This window comes from Meriones unguiculatus, chromosome 18, assembly GCF_030254825.1.
Source record: "Meriones unguiculatus strain TT.TT164.6M chromosome 18, Bangor_MerUng_6.1, whole genome shotgun sequence".
In the NCBI taxonomy this organism is placed as follows: domain Eukaryota; kingdom Metazoa; phylum Chordata; class Mammalia; order Rodentia; family Muridae; genus Meriones; species Meriones unguiculatus.
In genome coordinates, this window is record NC_083365.1 from 9,811,049 (window position 1) to 9,829,967 (window position 18,919).

An 18,919-nucleotide genomic window follows, 5' to 3' on the forward strand; every position below is an offset into this window, starting at 1 on the left:
CCTGTCTTAGGACCCAGACATTCATTCAGCTCCAGCTGCCAGGAGGTTCAAACCTTAAGACTGTCTTAAGCAAGGGAGATGTGTGCTCTTCCTGGAGCAGCCATTCTAAGGACTTGTTACGTCAGTTAGGGCAGCTCTGATGAGCTTCTCTGATCCCTGATGGTATTGGAGGCTGTCTTATGAAGGCACCGCAGCCCAGCTTTCTCACATGCTCGGGTCCCTTCCAAGACATTGTCCTCAAACACACCACTCAGCTTTCTTTGTCTCCAGGCAGCTTCCTCAACACCTGGAAAGGGGCCTCCAGGATGCTGAGAGGTCTAGATCTCATTCCCAGCTCTCTTCCAGCTCTAGTACAGGAGAAGACTGCATAAAAGAATGGGCGTGTCTTGCATGGGAAGAGGCTCTCTGTGCTGGCTAATCAACTTGACAGCCTAGAGTTGTCTGAGAGGAGGGAACCTCAGTTGAGAAGGTGCCTCCAGAAGATCCACCTGTCAGGCATTTGCTTTATCAACGATTGATGGGGAAGGACCCTGCCCATGGTGGGTGGGGACATACCTAGGCTGGTGGCCCTGGGTTCTATGAGAAAGCAGGCCCATGAGCAGCACCCCTCCAGGTCTCTGTATCAGTTCCTGCCTGCAGGTTCCTGCTCTGCTTGAGCTCCTGTCCTGACTGCCTTGGATGATGGACAGTGATGTGGAAGCGCCAGCACAATAAACCCTTTTCTTCTCAACACTGCTCCTTGGTCCTGGTGTTTCATTTCAGCAGCAGAAACCCTAACTAGGACAAGCTCTGAAGAGATGCCACGATTCCTCCCAAACTCCGCATCATTGCTTCTGCCTCTCTTTAGAACAGAGATAAAATGGCATCCCCATTAGCCAATAAAAAGTGTAACCTCTCCCCCAAAGTCAGGCATTTGTTGGATCCACAGCAGGGCACCAGTGTCTTTCTCTGGGCATGTGCCTGCTATCTTCTGGAGCTTACAGCAAAATGTTTTTAGAGTACACTGTCCTCATGTTTCCCTTGGCACCCATATAAATTCCCAGGGTTATTTCCAGAACTCAAGTAAACAACCAGGACCTCAGCCTGAACTAAGAGAAAGATAACCTCAAACAACCTTTCCTCCCCTTAGGTACATCGACCTTTTAGCACGTGGCTCGGGGGATCGCTCCTAAGGTATTTATTCTCTTTAAACAGAGAACGTGATTGCTTAGAGCCCCATAATCAGCCATGAAAGATGTACAGAATTGTAACTGTGTCAAAGGACACGGTTAAAAGACGTAACTCTTGTGGCAAGGGCATCAAGCCAAAGGACCCTCACAGCTCAGAAGAGATGCATACAAATGAGCTCTGTGGGTTTGTGCCTTTGAGGTCCCACCTTGCATGCAGCCACTGCTAGTTCCACAAGATGTGAGCAGTAAGCACAATAGGATTTCATTTCCCTCTGAAGTACCCAAGAAATGACTGTGAATGCAGATAGTGTGTTGGGTAGGTAATCCCAGGAAGCTGAAATACGGAGCAGGGAGAATGAAGCAGAGAGGGGAAAGCTGAGACAAGGTGTAGTGGTTTTATCAGGAATGGCCCCCAGAGACTCACGTTTGAGTGCCGGGCCATCAAGACGTAGGACTCTCGGCTCCTTCTCCAGCACCGTGTCTGCCTTGCCCTGATGACAATGGACTAAACCTCTGAAACTGTAAGCCAGCCCCAATTAACCGCAATAAAACCCTAACTAAAACACAAGGTATATTCTTTTTTGTGTGCTTGTTGTTGTTTTTTGTTTTTTGTTTGTTTGTTTGTTTGTTTGTTTTTAGACAGGGTTTCTCTGTGTAGCCTTGGCTGTCCTGGACTCATTGTAGACCAAGTTGGCCTCAAACTCACAGTTCTCACTTTGAGGTTGGCCTCGAACTTACAGCCATTCTCCTGCCTCTGCCTGCCAGAGTGCTGGACTTACAGGTGTGGCCAAGGTGCCCAGTACAGGGCATATTCTTAAACCAGTCACTGCTGAGGGCAACTGAGACTCATTGCTGCTGGGACCTCGGAGGGAACCATGGGGAAGCATCAGAAGCTCCGCTAGAGGCTGAAGGGTGCCATGCCTAACCATGCCTAACCTGATGGTGAGCATTGCTCTTGGGCATGTTAACTCCCACATACTGTCACATTGTACCTGAATGTGGCTCAGCGGTCTTATGCTGTCTTAGAGAAAGCAGAGGTGTTTCCATGCTAGCTTATTACTGGAGGCTGGCAAAGTTCAGGGAACTGTCTATCCAAGGTGTCCTGAAGCAGGTGGGTGGCACTACATGCCAAAACACCCCCACAGACATCTGCTAAAGGTGCCTAATAAAAATATTAGTGAGAGTTGGGTGTGGCACACACTTGTAATCCTATAGCTCAAGAGGCAGAGGTGGGAGGAGAGCTGAGAGTGAAAGCTGGTCGGTCTATTTAAACAGCAAGTTCAAGGCCAGTCAGGCTAAATGGTGATACTCTGTCCAAAACCCCCAGACAAAAACATAAATAAAGTGCATTGAGATGGGGCATCCGGGTTACAGTGGGAGGCCTGGACCTTCCATGTGCCAACTTTCCTTTGGCAAGCTCTGCTTTTCTTTCAGTGCCATTGACAATAGCCCCTCAGAGATACCCATGTCCCGAACCCTGGACATTAGACTACAGGGCAGTGGAGAATTAGGTTGCTAATCAGCTGGTTTGCAGTTTGGGGATTATCCTAGATTATCCAGCATGCCAAAGGAAATCACGAGGGGCTTAGAAGCAGAAAAGGGAGATTGAGGTAAGACACCAGCAAACACAGTCCTAATGCTCTGCTAACTGTGGGAGGCTGGGAAATGCAGCCTGCCACTTTTCTCTGTCCCTACAGGAAAAGGTTCCACAAACAAGAAAGCAGTCCTCATCAATTTGGCCTCAGAGCCCTTCCCTTTGTGAGAACTGCTGGGTTTTTTTAATTTATTTATTTTATTAATTACAATTTATTCACTTTGTATCCCAGCTGTAGCCTCCTCCCTTGTCCCCTCCCAATCCCACCCTCCCTCATTCTTCTGCTCCCTTGCCTCTCCCCCAGTCCACTGATAGTGGAGGTCCTCCCCTTCCATCTGACCCTAGCCTATCAGGTTTCATCAGGACTGGCTGCATTGTCTTCCTCTGTGGCCTGGTAAGGCTGCTCCCCCTTCACGGGGAGGTGATCAAAGAGCCAGCCACTGAGTTCATGTCAGAAACAGTCCCTGTTCCCCTTACTGGGGTACCTACTTCAGCTGCCATGGGCTACATCTGTGCAGGGATTCTAGGTTATCTTCATGCATGGTCCTTGGTTGAAGTATCAGTCTCAGAAAAGACCCCTGTGCCCAGATATTGTGGTTCTGTAGCTCTCCTTGTGGAGCTCCTGTCCCCTCCAGGTCTTTCCTCTCCCCCTTCTTTATAAGATTCCCTGCACTCTGCCCAAAGTTTGGCTGTGAGTCTCAGCATCTGCTTTGATACCTTGCTGGCATCTTTCAGAGGCCCTCTGAGGTAGGCTCCTGTCCTGTTCCGTTTTCTCCAGTGTTCCAATGTTCAGTTTTACAATCATGTCAGCAGCTTCTCTGTGGATCAATCATTGTTTTAAAACAGATCTGCTCAAATTCTGGGATTCTAAAAGAGCCCACCAGCACCACATCCCCCAGAAGTCTTAGACCTAGACCATTGATTGTATGAGGGTGGCAACAACAGGTAGAGTGCCCCAAGGACAGTTTGGGTGTGGGGGTACCTGTAATCCCCAAACTAGAGGTGGAGGTGGGATCAGAAGTTCAAGGTCAGCCTTAGCTATATAGTGAGTTTGAGGCCATTGTGTGATACCAGAGACCCTATCACAAACAAACAAGCAAAACATAAAAAACGAACAAACCAAGGACCAGTGAGATGGCTCAGGGGGTAAAGGCAGTTGTTGCCAAGGCTGACCACCTCAGTTCAATCTTCAGAACTCCCATGATGGAAGGAGAGGAGAGACGACTGTCACAAATTGTCCTCTGACCTTTATGTCTGGGCTTTAGGGTGCTCTCTCTCACACTCACACATACACACATTCTTTAAAGGAGGAGAAAAACAAACTGCTCAGCCAAGGGACTTTTTCCACTCACAAATATTCCCTCACAGACAACAAAAACCTGCGCCCAGGAAGCCCTGACTTGTGCACAGTGAGGCCCAGGACGGGTCTGAACCACAGCTGTTAAAAGGGTGGGCAGGATGAAAGCGGGACTGAGAACACCCCAGCATGCAAATCTGCTTCACCCCAGCATGCAAATGTGCTCTTGTGGCCCCTCTCGGAGCCCATGTGGCTGGAATTTATTACCAGATGAATGGCGTCTGCTGCTGGGGTCATGAGAGCCACAGTTAGCCACATCAGCAGGGCCAGAAGAATATGCAGTTGTACCCACTACCAGTGAAGCTTCTGGCCACTTTCTTAGAAATGTGTTCCTAAAGCACAAGCCAAAACACCTAGGAACTCAGAGGGAGATGTTTACATCGAGATACACCTGAAATATCTTTGAGAACAAAGGTCCAATATAGCAGTAACTATGCTCTTTTATGTTAATATATTTTTATTATTGTCATTTATTACAGTTACTTCAATCTGTATCCTAGCTGTGGTCCCCTCCCTTGTCTCCTCCCAACCCCACCCTCCCTCCCTCGTCTCCCCCTCTGCCCCAAATATGCTTTTTTAAACTAAGGCATTAAATATAAAATCTAGAGGGGCATAGGAGAAGAAGAGGGAGGGAGGGACAGTGGGATTGGGAAGGGATGAGGGAGGGGGCTCTAGCTAGGATACAAAGTGAAAAAACTGTAATTAAATATATATGTATATACACATACATATGTATAATCTAGGGGACTTGCAGAGATGGTTCAGATGTTAAGAACACTGGCTGATCTTGCAGAGGACCTGGGTTCAATTCCCTGTACCCACAACTCCAGTTCCAGGAACTCAGATCCTCTCTTCTGGCCGCTGAGGACACCAAGCATAGATGCACCACACAGACATACAAAACGCCCACACATAAAGTGAATAAATATAATTTTAAATGTTTAAATGTAAATGCTAGAACTTTGAATTACTAATGAATATTGATTACCATACATCTGGGGCTGGCTAGATGGCTTAGCAGGTAAAGAAAGGTTCTTGCCTGATGACATGAGTTCAATTCCTAGGACCCACTTGGTGGAAGAAGAGACCTTAACTTCTGCACATTTTTCTCCGACCTTCCACATATGTGTTCTGGCATGTGCATGTACATACACACACGCACTCAGAGAGAGAGAGGGTGGGGACGATTTTTGGAGAGATGTCTAATTTGGAAGTAACCATGGGTATTGCTGGCTTGCTTACTTTTCCACTGGTGACAAGACCACAATTTTTTTTTTTGCTACTATCAATGTGGCTCCTTACATCTATCACTGAAGGAAAAGGCCCACATTGTCAGAAGATGAAAATAGGAATGATAGACTGGTCAGAGTGAGTCCAGGATAGCCAAGACTACACAGAGGAAGAAAGAAAGAAAGGAAGAAAGGAAGGAAGGAAGGAAGGAAGGAAGGAAGGAAGGAAGGAAGGAAGGAAAAAAGAAAGGAAGAAAGGAAGGAAGAAAGGAAGGAAGGTAGAAAGAAAGGAAGAAGGAAGGAAGGAAGAAGGAAGGAAAGAAGAAGGAAGGAAGGAAGGAAGGAAGATAGGAAGGAAGAAAGGAAAGAAGAGAAGAGAAAAGAAAAAGCTTCTTTTCCTACCTACCTGTTAGATCACCTGACTTCTACTTCAAGGTCAGAACTCCTGGATTACAGTTCATTTCCTAAAAAACGAGTCTGAAAAAATTTTTTAAATTTAAATTAAAGCCACGTGTGGTGGAACATGCCTGTAATCTCAGTACTCAGGAATGCAGTCAGGCAGATCTTGTGAGTTTGAGGCCAGCCTGGTCTACCTAGTGAGTCAAGGACAGCCAAGGCCACACAGAAACTCTATCTCAAAAAAAAACCAAACCAAAACAAAAAATAAATAAATGAAATTAAACTTTGGAAGATTCCGTGCTGATGATTGGACATGGTTAACTCTTGTGCATGCTGAGCGTGTGCCAATGAAAACACAGCCCTCCCCCACGCCCACGTTATAAAATATGTAATATAAACATATAAGAAAATATAGAAAGGAGCTAAAACCTGCTGCCCACTGTTCTAGCCCCAAGATTCCCCTCTCCTCCAGACCACGTCTCCTGACTCTGCCTGTGAGTGTCGCTGGCTAATCTCCAAACCCCCACGTGTGACTTAATCCACCAGTTTCGCGTCTTGTCTTTCTCTTTACTCTGGACTGCCACTGTGCCAGATTCAGATTCGTTAAAACCATTATCTAATCCAGTCCGTGGAGGCTGCAACTATCTGCTCTTTGAAGCATAGATAATACAATAAGATATAATACGGAGAGCAATAAATTAACTTGCCCCAAGGCAGCAAAGGAGGAGGTGCCAGAGTGAGCCAGTCTGACTGCAGCTGAGCCCCCCAGCATTTCTCAACAGTCCTCTGGCTTTTTTGGTGCCTCTGTGAGCACGGCCGTTCCTCTCCACCACCCCTTACAGAAAGTGCTAGAATGTTCCACCCAAGCCTGGCCTCATCAGTTCAGTGTACAATGCCACACCTCCAACAGATAGACTGCTACACCCCCACCCCACCCCCCACCAGCATTCCTAAACTGTTGATATCTGCTCTGCAAACACACACAACAGGCTGGAGTGTCATGAGGTTAATGCCCCGAGAGAGGCTTTAACCAGTGACGCTGGCAGTTAATAAAGCTCCCCTGCCCTTGTCCCTTGGGTTCGGTGAGAGCGAGGCGCAGCCTACACTGTTTCCTAGCATCCAGCGGAAGGACTGCCCTCAGGTGCCCACGCTGACTTGCTTTGTGATTGAGGGGAACGGGGGAGTGTCTGTCATTTCTCGGCCTCACTCTCCCATCCTCTCCTGGAGATTCCTGGGATCAGCCAGGCAACGTGCACGGACACTTAGGGTTTGCTTGGGGTGAGGGGTCAATCTGTCATGCCTCCGGGACACCAGAGCTGGGCTTCCTTTTCCTTGGTAGCATCAGCTCTTTCCTTCTCTGTTTGGCACATGCTCCTTGAAGGAAGGCTCGTCAAATTGCCTCTCAGTGGCTGTTTTACACATCAGAGTGTAGGCTTTCAGTTGTTCCTGTAATACATAACTTCAAATATATTGGCTTAAAGCAGCAAACATCTTCTATTTTCTAATCCCACAGGTCAGACTTCACGAGTACGAAGTGGCATGGCTAGATTGTCTGTGTTGGTTCCAAAAAAAGTCATCAGAGTATTGGCAGGATTGGTCTCTTCAGAGAGCTCTGAAGATGCATTCTCCTCCAAGCATCTGAGCTTCCAAAGGGGGAGGGGGGGCAAATTCTAATTTTTTTATTCCAGTTTCCTGGCTGGTTCTGTTTGTTTTGTTTTGTTTTTCAAGACAGAGTTTCTCTGTGTAGCTCTGGCTGTCCTAGTACTCACTGTGCAGTCTGGCCTGGAACTCAGAGTTCAGCCTGCCTCTGGAAGTATGGCATTTTGCACGGAACTCAACTGCTGAGTGCTGGGACTAAAGACATGAGCCCCCACCATCCATCTTCCTTGCGTTTTCTGAACCGAGGGCCTGTCTTGGTTGTCAGAGGCTTTTTCTGTAGGCCTCGTAACAATTTCCACATGGCCTCTGCAAAAATCGTATCTTTGTCACAGTTTCAAATCTAAATGGGACAACCCAGGCAATGCAGGGTGATTGTTAAACCGGAGAATTGCGAGGAGAAAAGACCAAACCCACAACTTTCCAATTAGAGCAAGCTGTATTTTGGGGTGCACTTGGGACTGTCACTCAGCTGTCTCCCCCTGTGCTGGGACTTGAGAGAGCAGCCCCCGTCAGCATCTTGAGGTCGTTTTTGTAGGAGGGATAAAGTGTTCACAGGTGGAGAGAGCTGGCTATTATACATCGTTAGGAAAAGACAATGAAAGGGAAGGCGCAGGGTGAAAGGATGTATCCTGTGAATGGGGTTGCACATTTACCACAGGTTGAAAACTGTGTTTTCCAGTTTACATCAGAGCTAAGAAGCAGGAACTTACTCTTAGTTACAAACAGAAGCCTTAACCTGCAAAGACTTAACAAGGACAAACAGGAACTTAATCTTTATTCTTTACTATAAACCGCTTTTACCTTCGCTGGACAAACAGGAACTTATTCCTTAACTATTCTTTATTCTTATTCTTTAACGCAGACACCTTACCCTGCACAAGGCAAATAGGAACTTACACCGATCCGCCTTAACTGCAACAGAAACCTTGACCTGCAAGGTTTACTTTTCCTGCTCGGGTCTCCCATTAACTTGCAAGGTGTACTGTTCCTCTTTTGGTCTCATTTCCCATCAATTACCCTTTGTCCGTCGCAGAGCGGATCATGCCTTATAACCCTAGCACTAGAGGAGGAGCCAAGTGGCTGAAAACGTAGAGCTCTTGGCTTCATAGCCGGCAGGTGACACTGATAAGACCCTCGGGCTGGAAATACAGTTCAGTGGTAGAGTGCCTGTCTCCCATCTGCAGGGCTCTAGGTATGCTCTCTATCCCTACAAAAGCAAACTTCCTTCTTCCCTTCTGTCATGTAACATATTTGTAAGGGTGAGGTGGGTGGGCATAGACATTTTGGGGGTGTTTGGGCTTCTGCAGTAATCTTCCTCTGGGATCTATTACCTACTTCTTATAAAGAAACCACTGAAAACTCCATAAGCTAAATTAGCAATCATTTTATGTCCTTGATTCTGCGGTCGAGGCTGGATGGTTTTTTCCACTCAGGCAACTGCATTCACTGACAGCCGGACCCTTTCACCTTTAGCCTGGTCTCTCCCTATTCATCCTCTCCCCCCTTCTTTCTTTCCCCTTTTTTTTTAAGATTTTAATTTTAATTTCATATATACATCTAATTATATGTGCATGTCAGTGGACTGCCTAATATGGGTGCTGGGAATTGAACTCAGGTACTCCTGACAGCTGAGCCATGTCTTCAGCCTCATCTCCTTTTCTGATTGTCTAAGCCAGTAGTTCTGAACCCTCCCTCTTAATGCTGTGACCCTTTAACACAGTTCCTCTTGTTCTGGTGACCCCCAACCATAAAATTAGTTCATTGCTACTTCACAGCTGTAATTTTGCTACAGTTATGAACCATAATGTAAATATCTGATATGTGACCCCTGTGAAAGGGTCGTTTGACCCCCAAAGGGGCTGCTCCCTGCAGGTTGAGAACCTTTGGCGTAAGCCCAGGTCTTTGCCTGGTAGCGTGGGAGAGACAGTAGAAGCAGCAGGCTTCAGAAAAACCATCATTTTGCTTTTTTCTGCCCATTGTTGTTAAAAGCACGTGTCAAAGTTTACCAGAATTGGCTACACCAATGGAATAATAACTACACCAATCTCAAGAGCAGAGCCTAAATTTCTGGTTATTGTAATATTTTTCTTTCCTTGAACTTGCATATAGTAGGGTACTCAACATTTTAGGAATGAATACATTTAGAAATATCCTATGAACTGTAACTATTTCCTGGTTTGTTTGTTATATTATTGTTGTGTTGTAATGTATTTTTATTGTACTATGTTACTGTATTATTGTCTGTTTGAGCCTCCAGCAATCTCTGGCTGTGTAAAGCAAGGAAGTATTAATGGCCAGGAAACCTTAGCCCAAGGCCCCAGGTGTAGTAGGCAAATGTTTCAGGCAACAAAATTAATGGGATTCTGGGGTATGTCCCATTCCACAGGGAAAGGCCTTGGTGAATCCTGAGTGAAAGTTCCTCTCTCTTCTTTGTCTCCCATCCCGTACATCCTCAATTCTTTGTTCAACTCATAAGGTAAAGGCTTGAAACAAAGCCTTTCTCTTACAGCTAGGACCTCCACAGACTTATCAGTCTCCCTGCAAACCTTATGACTCCTAGAGCTGCCTTAAGGGATGTCTACCTAGCCTCAGGTTCCCTGTACGGATTCTGCCTTTGCTTAACTTTTTATGCTATTATTAAAAATATTGAACCAAGTGTGTTAATGCATGCCTGTAATCCCAGCACTCAGGGAGGCAGAGGCAGGCAGATCTCTGTGAGTTGAAGGCCAGCCTGGTCTACAAAGTGAGTTCAGGACAGCCAAGGCTACACAGAGAAAGCCTGTAGGCTCCAGTCTGGCTTTATTTGGTAGAACACACTGCAGATGGTTCTTGTCGTCTGAAGCCAGCCTTTCCTTGCAGTTTAAGAAAAACAGTTCAATCATCTAAATGAACTTCATGCTGAGGCCAGAGATTTTCATTTCCTAATTCTAAGACATTGTAGCCCTACCCGCCGCCAGCTGTCTATACTAAAAACAAATGGAAACTGGTTTCCAACTTGTACTAAGGTCTGGGGACCTTCAAAGGTCTGATGCCCTGTTACCTTCCCCACTGGTCTTGGTGAATGAGTCAAAGCATAGACTCATCCTGTTTAAAGAAGTGCAGTTGGCCCTAGGAAGCATTATTTTTACTGAACTGATACGTGGTCATACGGTTAAAAATGCAGAGCCCCCAGTAATGCAATTAGAATGATAATTAAAGTTCCAGCCAGTGCTGATAGCAGAGTCCTTAACCGGGGGTCCAAGACAGAGACTAGACCAATTATCTGACTAATGTCCTTCTCTTCCTTTTTGAGTTTTTCCCCCAACCATCCCAAGATCTTTGTCATTATCTTGATCAATTAGCATAAAAACAAACAAGCCATACATAGTTTCCTTTATCTCCTGAGAAATAAGTCTAAGCCTCTTCAATTTCGCAGGACCATTTCTGTGAGGGAAGCTAAGTTATTTTAATTCAGAAACGGAAACTCTTAATTCCTCTAGGTCCTGACTAACCCGGCTGCTTAGTATCGGAAGAGGCACATTTAGTCAAATCTTGTGGGTGCAGGCCTACCAAGTAGTCTCAGGGCTCTGGGTAATACTGCTGTGGTCCAGATGAACTAACCCATAAGGAAGAATGGAGAGCATCAGAATAAGGGGAAGTGCTGAGGTTAAAGGTCTGCGATGATGAACACATTTGAGCCCCTTCCTAGTAGTCCATCTTTAGTTCAGGCTGCCCCGGTCAGTGCGTTTTGTCAGTGCTTACTTCCCCTGTAGTGCTTCCCTATGTGGTTCCGGGGCTGGGTGTCTAAGCATAACCAGCAGTCCTGGCCACTTTCTGGCTGGGAGTCATTAACTCTAGGTCCCTGCCTGTGGCACAGAGCCTGATTCCCTGGGTCTTTCCCAAAGGCCAGAATACTTTTTAAAAGAATTTCCAGCTTTTTAATTTTTATGGCCATTGGATTACATTTTTCTGTTATGCATTTCTTGGGGAGAGGAGCAGCTTTCTTCCTATACATCATCCCTGTGTTTTCAGGAAGCCTCTTTTTACAACCCCAGTTTTTACAATGTAAACTCTTTGTGGCAACTGGGGGGGGGGAGGGTTGTCCATCCCCAGGGCATAGAATTGTAAACTCTGTACTCCTATCTCAGAAGATGAAGTCCTGCATCTCCCCCTGCTAGGTACAATCAAAGACTTGAAGTGGCCTTCAGGGCAAGGTGGAATATAGCTTGCTGGTGTATAGGCACAATAGCTGTCACCTCCCCTGTGTCTGTCCTCCACAGTTCCCAGATCCAGGCCTGAGAGTGGTGGGAGCAGAATCATGACCCTTATACTCAATACTCACAGGACAAAGCATTAAGACTCAAGAGGAGGTAGGGAGGCAGGGAGTGAAAGGGCCTGAAGATTGCTGAAACCTTTTTTTTTTAAATTCTTCTGGCATATATTATATCCCAGCCACAGCTTCCTCTCCCTCACTTCTCCCCATCCTCCTCTCTTCCCTAGATGCACACCCTCTCCTCCTCCCCTCAGAAGAAAGAAGGCCTCCCAGGGACACCAACCAAACACTGCATAACAGGCTGAGACCAGGCGCTCCATCACATCAAGGCTGGACAGGGCAACCCAGTAGGAGGAAGAGGATCCCAGGAGAATCTGAGCAGAGGAGATGGAAGAAGGGAGAGAGAGGGAGAGGCAGCTCCAGGTAACCACGTTCCGAGAAGGCAGCGAGGGGCCTTTATATTTTACCACGTTGGGAAGATCAAAAGATTTGCATAAAAGTTTTATAGGGTTGAGGCGATTAAAGGTGACAGAGATTTGTGGGATCAAGCCCTTGGTGGGCCTGCTAGCTTTGATAGGGAAGAAAATTATTTCTTACCACAGTAGGCTGTCTCACAACAGAAGTCACAGATGAGCGACAAATCAGCCTACCTGAGTACCACCCCCACCAAGAAGAAACTCTCCTCAGGGCAGCTTTCCCTCTACCCCCATCTGTCCCTTTAGAGCTAAGGTCTCCTGGGTGAGTTCATGAAAAGGTCCTGTTTTAAAGCAGAAGCTTCCAAAAGCTGACTCTGAGACAGACAGTCTTGTGATGCAGAAAGATGCTTTCATGGTGACAATGGTCCCGTGAGATGCATTAGTTGCTGACAACTGCAGCCTGGTCAGGAGTTACAGTCTGTGATGTGTACTCAATGGCATATGTTCTTAGGAACACTGATCCCAGAGTATATTCTCACCAGTAAGTGACACAGACCTCAGTGTGTGTGGTGGTTTGAATACGAATGGCTCCCATAGACTGTGTGTGAATGATTGGCCCATAGGGAGTGGCACTATTAGGACACACGGCCTTGCTGGAGGAGTGTATCCCTGAGGACAGGCCTTGAGGTCTTCTAAGCTCAAGTACGGCCAGTGTGACACAGTCTTTCCTTGCTGTCTGTGGGTCAAGCTGTAGATCTCTGTCTCCAGCGCCATGTCTGCTGGAGCACTACCATATTCCTCACCATGATGATAATGGACTACACCTCGGGAACTGTAAGCCAGCCCCAATTAAATGATTTCTTTTATAAGAGTTGTTGTGATCGTGGTGTCTCTTCTCAGCAAGAAAACCTTAACCATGACAGTGTATGAGTGAGAGGATCTCAAGAAACATCAGTAGTAAGTAAGGGGCAAGGAAATAAGGGAGGAGAAACTGCCAATCAAGACATGTCAACAAATGAGTTACCCTGAAAGGAAGGGTAATTCTCTGCAGGGACTTCTGGAGGCCACCTGTACTGCTGAATATGTGCCTTCCCATTATCTGGATCTGGTATCAAGACATCAGGGGGCTGTTATCAAGGGCCAGAGTTATGAGCATAGATGATATATTTTGGCCTAGAGGGATGACTTAGTGGTTAAGAGCAGCTGTTGCTCTTCCAGAAGACCCCAAATCAGTTCCCAGCTCACAAGGGATCAGTTCCTTCTTCTGACCTCTACAGGAACCTGTATATGTATGATATGCATGAGTGAGCACACGATTAAAAAATGTAAACATAGAGGGACGTGCCCTTTATGTGATGTAGGAGACTATGACAGGCCTCCAGACCTTAGGACCACTGACTACACAATAGAAGTCCCATTCAGGCTCTACCATACAGCACATGGACAGCACCACCAGCCACAGCAAACACAGACTTAATCCATCAAAAGCCACAGTCTCTAAGTATACTAATCTTATTTTTTTGGTTTCTGTAATCCCATTTCCAGCTAACTGCTCTTGTTAACTAAAATATGTCAACCCAGGTCATGATGTTTGTGCTTAAAAGCTCATTCTGAGAAAGGGTCAGGACTACAATGGGATCCTGAACACCCAGTGTAGTTGCTACACAGCTAATAAAGACATTCTGTTGGCTTAACCCCATGTCTGAGCAGTCTTTCTGGTGAATACCCCACAGCATAAGCATCCCAGCAGGCCTCTTCTGCTTTCCTCAGGAGCACTCCCAGGCTGTTGCCTATGCCCATCACCACCACCGTGATCAGATACCGGGACCTCATCGGCCATGATACGCTAGTCCCTCAAATGTACAAGATCCCAGAGATCTTGGTCTGGTTGTGATTCGGGAAGGCAGGCAAAATGGTCATTAGGTCAGAGGATAGCATCAACAACTGACCCTCTGGTGGAAATGCTTCTGCTGAAGCCCAGTCACCACCTGTAGTCATATTGCCATGATCAGCTAAAGCATTTTGTGTTTTATTTGTTGGTAGAATTGTGTTTGACTTTGTTTTATGATAGGGTCTTACTATATACCCATGCCCTAAAGGTTTTTTATCTGTTTTTATTATTTGCTTTTTTGTTATGGGTCTGGGGTCACCCAGAGCTTCACCAGTTTGACCGTGAATAATTTTTAACAAATAAGGGGCTTTATTAAATCCTGGCCAGGTCAATACCTGAGACTCATGCTCAGAGCAGGGGCCAAATTACGTTAGCCAGGGGCTTATAAAGGCAAAACCCACAAGGATTCACTTTCTGCCTTAGTCCAGTCAGGGGCAAACATACATCCTAATACTGCCTACGAAGCACACACATCCTGTGACAGTTGGGACAGCCAAGCTTGTTGACAGAAGGGAAAATAGGAAGCTTGTTATCTTACACTAACAACCACCACTCCCAGTATTCCAGGAAGCTTTCCTTCCTTGGGCAAGTAGGGCCTACAGGTTACAGGCGTTTCTGTTCTATGGATTTCTTAAGCACAGTAATTTAAACTTAAAACATCAGGTCAGCCATCTCATACGTATATGGGTGTTTTGCTGCATGTTTGCTGGTGCACCAACTTGTGTGTCTGTTGTTTTCACAGACCCTAGGACTGTAGTTACAGATGATTGTGAGTTGCCATGTGGGTGCTAGGAGTGGAACCTGGCTCTTCTAGAAGAACAGCTAGTGTTAACTGCTGAGCCATCTCTACAGCTCTTTTGTACAACTCTATACTTATTAAAAAATTTAGTTATGGAGGAGGAGGGGATGGAGACAGGATGCCTTTAACTCCAGCACTCAAGAGGCAGAGGCAGGCAGAACTGTAAGTTCAAAGCCAGCAAGCAGGTCTACAGAGTTTCAGGACAACCAAATCTATGCAGAGGAGCCCTATCTAAAAGAAGATAAGGAGGAGGAAGAAGAGGAAGGGGAGGAATAGGACCAGGAAGAGGAGGAAGAAGAAAAAGATAAAGGAGAAGCCATTCTTCACAAGACATCAAATCTTCCTGCACTATGAACTTTGCCTTCTGAGCTTGGAGAACTGTTAGAAATGCACTTCTATTCTTTTTTTAATTAAATATTTATTTTTTAATATTAATTACAGTTTATTTACTTTGTACCCCAGCTGTAGCCCCCTCTCTCATTCCCTCCCAATCCCACGGTCCCTCCCTCGTCTCCTCCTTGGCTCTCTCTGAGTCCACTGATAGGGAAGGTCCTCCTCCCCTTCCATCTGACCTTAACTTATCAGGTCTCATCAGGACTGTCTGCATTGTCCTCCTCTGTAGCCTAGCAAGGCTGCTCCTCCCTTGGCAGGTGGGGGGGAGGCGGTCAAAGAGCCAGCCACTGAGTTCATGTCAGAGACAATCACTCTTCTATTTTTTACAAGCCATCCTGTCTGTGGTATTCTGTTACAGAAGACGAAACTCACTAAGAGAATATTCAGCAATCCTCAAATGGCAAGTTTAAGTGGAATGTTCTAAGATAACAAAAGCACATAAATTGCATTTGCCAGATCCCACCAGCAGAGTCCAACAGTTCCTAACGGGGAGTGAGGATTGAAAGAAAATAAGAAAATAACATACTACACACAAGATCAGTTCATGAGGGCTGCCAGTAGAAACTGTCACACTCGGTTTATTCCACAATTCCTTTTTATAGTCAGAGCAGAGCACGTCGCTGCAATGAAGGGTTCATCGAGAAGTCAAATTTGCTTGCCTAGACCACCTGTCTGTGTGATCTTCACACAAATAAAAGGAAGTGAACTTGGCAAAACATCCTGCCCATCCCAGTCTCCAGGTAAAGGCCGGGGGTAAAAACATGTTTTTTGCTGAGAGCTCTCCACACACATTTTTGTCAGATCATGTTCACTGTTTGGTGATGGCAAAATGAAGAATAATATAATTATAAAAGACAATAATTCTGTATTTCACCCCTGACACCTTAGACCTGGAATTCTCATTCACCTCCTTAGAGATGACCACTCTTTTGTTTTTCTTTTTTTTTTTAATTTTAATTTTATTTTATGTTCATTAGTGTAAAGGTGTCAGATCTCTTGGAACTGAGCTGTCATGTGAGTACTGGGAATTGAACCTGGGTCCTTTGAGAGAGCAGACAAGTGTTCGCAACCACTAAGCCATCTCTCCAGCCCAAGATGACTATTCTTTATTATCGCCTTCATTTCCCTAATCATTCCATGCACACAGAGGCATTTTATACCTTTTAATACTTCAAATACAAAATTTCTAACACCCACTGTTCCAAGTGTTGCTTTTCTCATGTGAAAAAAAAATGTATATAGCTCATTGCAAAAGTGTCTGTGTTTCAGCAGCATTCCTCAGATGTGACAAGAAAACATGGGAGGCTGAGACTGTCTTGAGTTTTTTCTTGTGAAATGGATTGGCCTGAAGTACCAGTCTGAGGTCTGGCATTGAGGGGAGATGAGCAGGAGGTCAGAGGAGCCAAGCAAAGGCGAGGCTTGCATCAGCAGCCTTCCCAGGTGCTTCCTGGTCAACCTTTGCTGGAGCTTGTGAGGCTGGGGGATGTTAAGAGCACACTTGAGCAGGGAAACATTAAAATAAGAAGATACACAGCTTCAGAACCACTGGATTGGCAAGCTTTGCAAGCCAGAGACCAGCAACCGGTGAAAGTGGAGAATCAGAAATGAGGAAGTGAAGGTTGGAAGTATTACAATTGGGATCAATTTTAAGAAAGCGAAGTTGAATGATAACATACACACAACGTAAATACATACTCATATACAGGTTTGTATGTGAGTATGTATGTGCGTAAGTGCATGTGTGCACATGTACACTCAAATAAGATTCTTCCACATGTGACTTAGGCTGTGTGCACATAAGCCTGCTCACTGTTGAGGACAGTGAAATGATGACATGCTAAGAAGAAGCTAAAGTAGACACATGAATTAATGCTGCAGTTTTTAGCATGGATAAATATCAAAAATGAGGTGGTGCTGGGGATGGTGGCACAGCATCCCAGCTACTTGGCAGGCATACACCAAGATTTAGAGTATCAAAGCTAGCCTGGGCTACAGAGTAAGTACAAAGCTATCCTGGGCAATTTAGTGAGGTCTGGTCTCAAAACCAGGAGCAGAAAGAAGCCTGGAGAAGTAAGTTGTTGATGGAATGCTTGCCTCTACCACTGCAGGAGTTCAGACCTCAGCCCTGCAAACCAACAAACAAGAGAAGGAACAAACACTAACAGCAGGGAACGAAGAAAGCAAACAGAAAAGTCAAGAGTAAAAGGGATACGTACCAATTTGTAAAACACAAAAACAATGCCTAGTGTCTGAACAAAAATTTCCCCGTGATCTCTATCTATCTCTGGCCTTGGAAGTTTTATGAAAATCATCAGTACCTCCCTTCCTTCTGCCTTTACTTTTACCTGTTTAAATTATTTATTTGGATTTTGAGTTTCAAGATAATATTTGTAGCCCAAGCTGACCTCAAATTTGTGATCCTCCTGCCTCCACCTCTTGAGAGCTAGGTTTAGGAGCTCCCCTGCCTGGCCCTATTTATTTACTTATTTATTTTGTTTGACTTTTGAAATGAGATCACAGCACATTGTTCAGGATGGCCTTGTGCTCCTGGTTTCTTTCAACCCCCCCCTCCCCCCCGCCTCTGCTTCCTGAGAATCTGGGATTACAGGTGTATGTCACCGTGCCTGGCTTCTTCTGCCTTTATTTTGTTTCATCCAATGGAACATGGGTAGGAAGGAGTCTGGAGGGAGGGGAAGAGAGAGACTGGTGAGCTCTGTCTCATTCTCCTGTCATTGTGCCTGGCTCTGTGGGCAGAGGCAGTGCTAATTCTGTGAAGGCACAGCTGTTGTCAGGTGACTGTACAGTGGCAGGCCTTTCTGGGTTCTGGATGGTTGCTTGTTTCTACCCTGAAGACTTCACACCCCTCACCGTGTCCCCTGGTTGCAGCCTCCATGTTTGCGGGAAGCCTTCATTAAACAGTCTTCTCTTCCTATTGTCTGTGTCTTGCCAGGACCTGAATGATGCATAATGAACGTGGTCAGACCTAGGACCATAGTGTGCTCAGGAGGCTACAATGTCTATGAAAAAGCAGAAGAGGAAGTCTGCCGGGAGGGGGAGAGACAGCGTTAGCTGTATTTGCAGTTTTATTTATTTCTTAAATTAAAAAAGTAAAACACACCAGAAGCTATTGTGTTAAAACTGTAAGTCAGTTAAATCTAGGACAAGAGGAGTATATGAGAGACCCAAGGCTAATTGCACAGGATGGACAATGCTCTCCCTGGATACCTTGGAGGGACTCTTCACCAGGACCGTCTCTGAAGACACAGAGCCCACAGCCTTAGATGAGGTGGGTCTGTCTTCTGTGCGTGGAGACAGTGGGCAGTACACACCACAAGGAGGAGGAGCATGATGGAAGCAGGAGAAACCTGAACCTGGGTCAGGCTAGAAGGTGAGTGCTGAGCAGAACGTTGTCTTCGTTGTTGTTATTGGAGGTGCTGGAGAGCACACACAGAGCCTGTGCATGCGGGGCACACCCTCTCTCTCTAAGCTGCACTCCAGCTCTGAGTTTCTGAGACAGGTATAGGGTTTTAGTATGTAGCCCAGGCTGGCCTGGGACTCAAGACCCCCTGCCTACCCCTCCTTAGGACTGAGACTACAGTTGTATACAACCAAGACCAGTTTTTACAGGTCATCCTTGTGAACTAAGACCCAAACTCATTTGTTTGTTTCCACGTTGCTGAGGAAGTTGCCTGTGTAGTGAAAACAGACACAAAGAATTTGCAAAATTTCATAAGTTTTCAAATTTCTTGAATGTTTGCTGT

General features: G+C 45.8%; 1 protein-coding gene and 1 long non-coding RNA gene across 10 annotated transcripts in view; one reads left to right on the forward strand and one right to left on the reverse strand.

The window, feature by feature from the left end:
* Window positions 1–18,919, reverse strand: part of Shld1 (shieldin complex subunit 1) — a 165,683-nt gene that overhangs the window by 106,570 nt on the left and 40,194 nt on the right. The window lies entirely within an intron of this gene.
* Window positions 17,822–18,919, forward strand: part of LOC132649050 (uncharacterized) — a 30,029-nt gene continuing 28,931 nt past the window's right edge. For all 4 annotated transcript variants that reach the window (XR_009587473.1, XR_009587471.1, XR_009587472.1 and 1 more), the window contains exon 1: window positions 17,822–18,546. This is a non-coding gene — a long non-coding RNA (uncharacterized LOC132649050). The remainder of the gene's footprint in view (window positions 18,547–18,919) is intronic.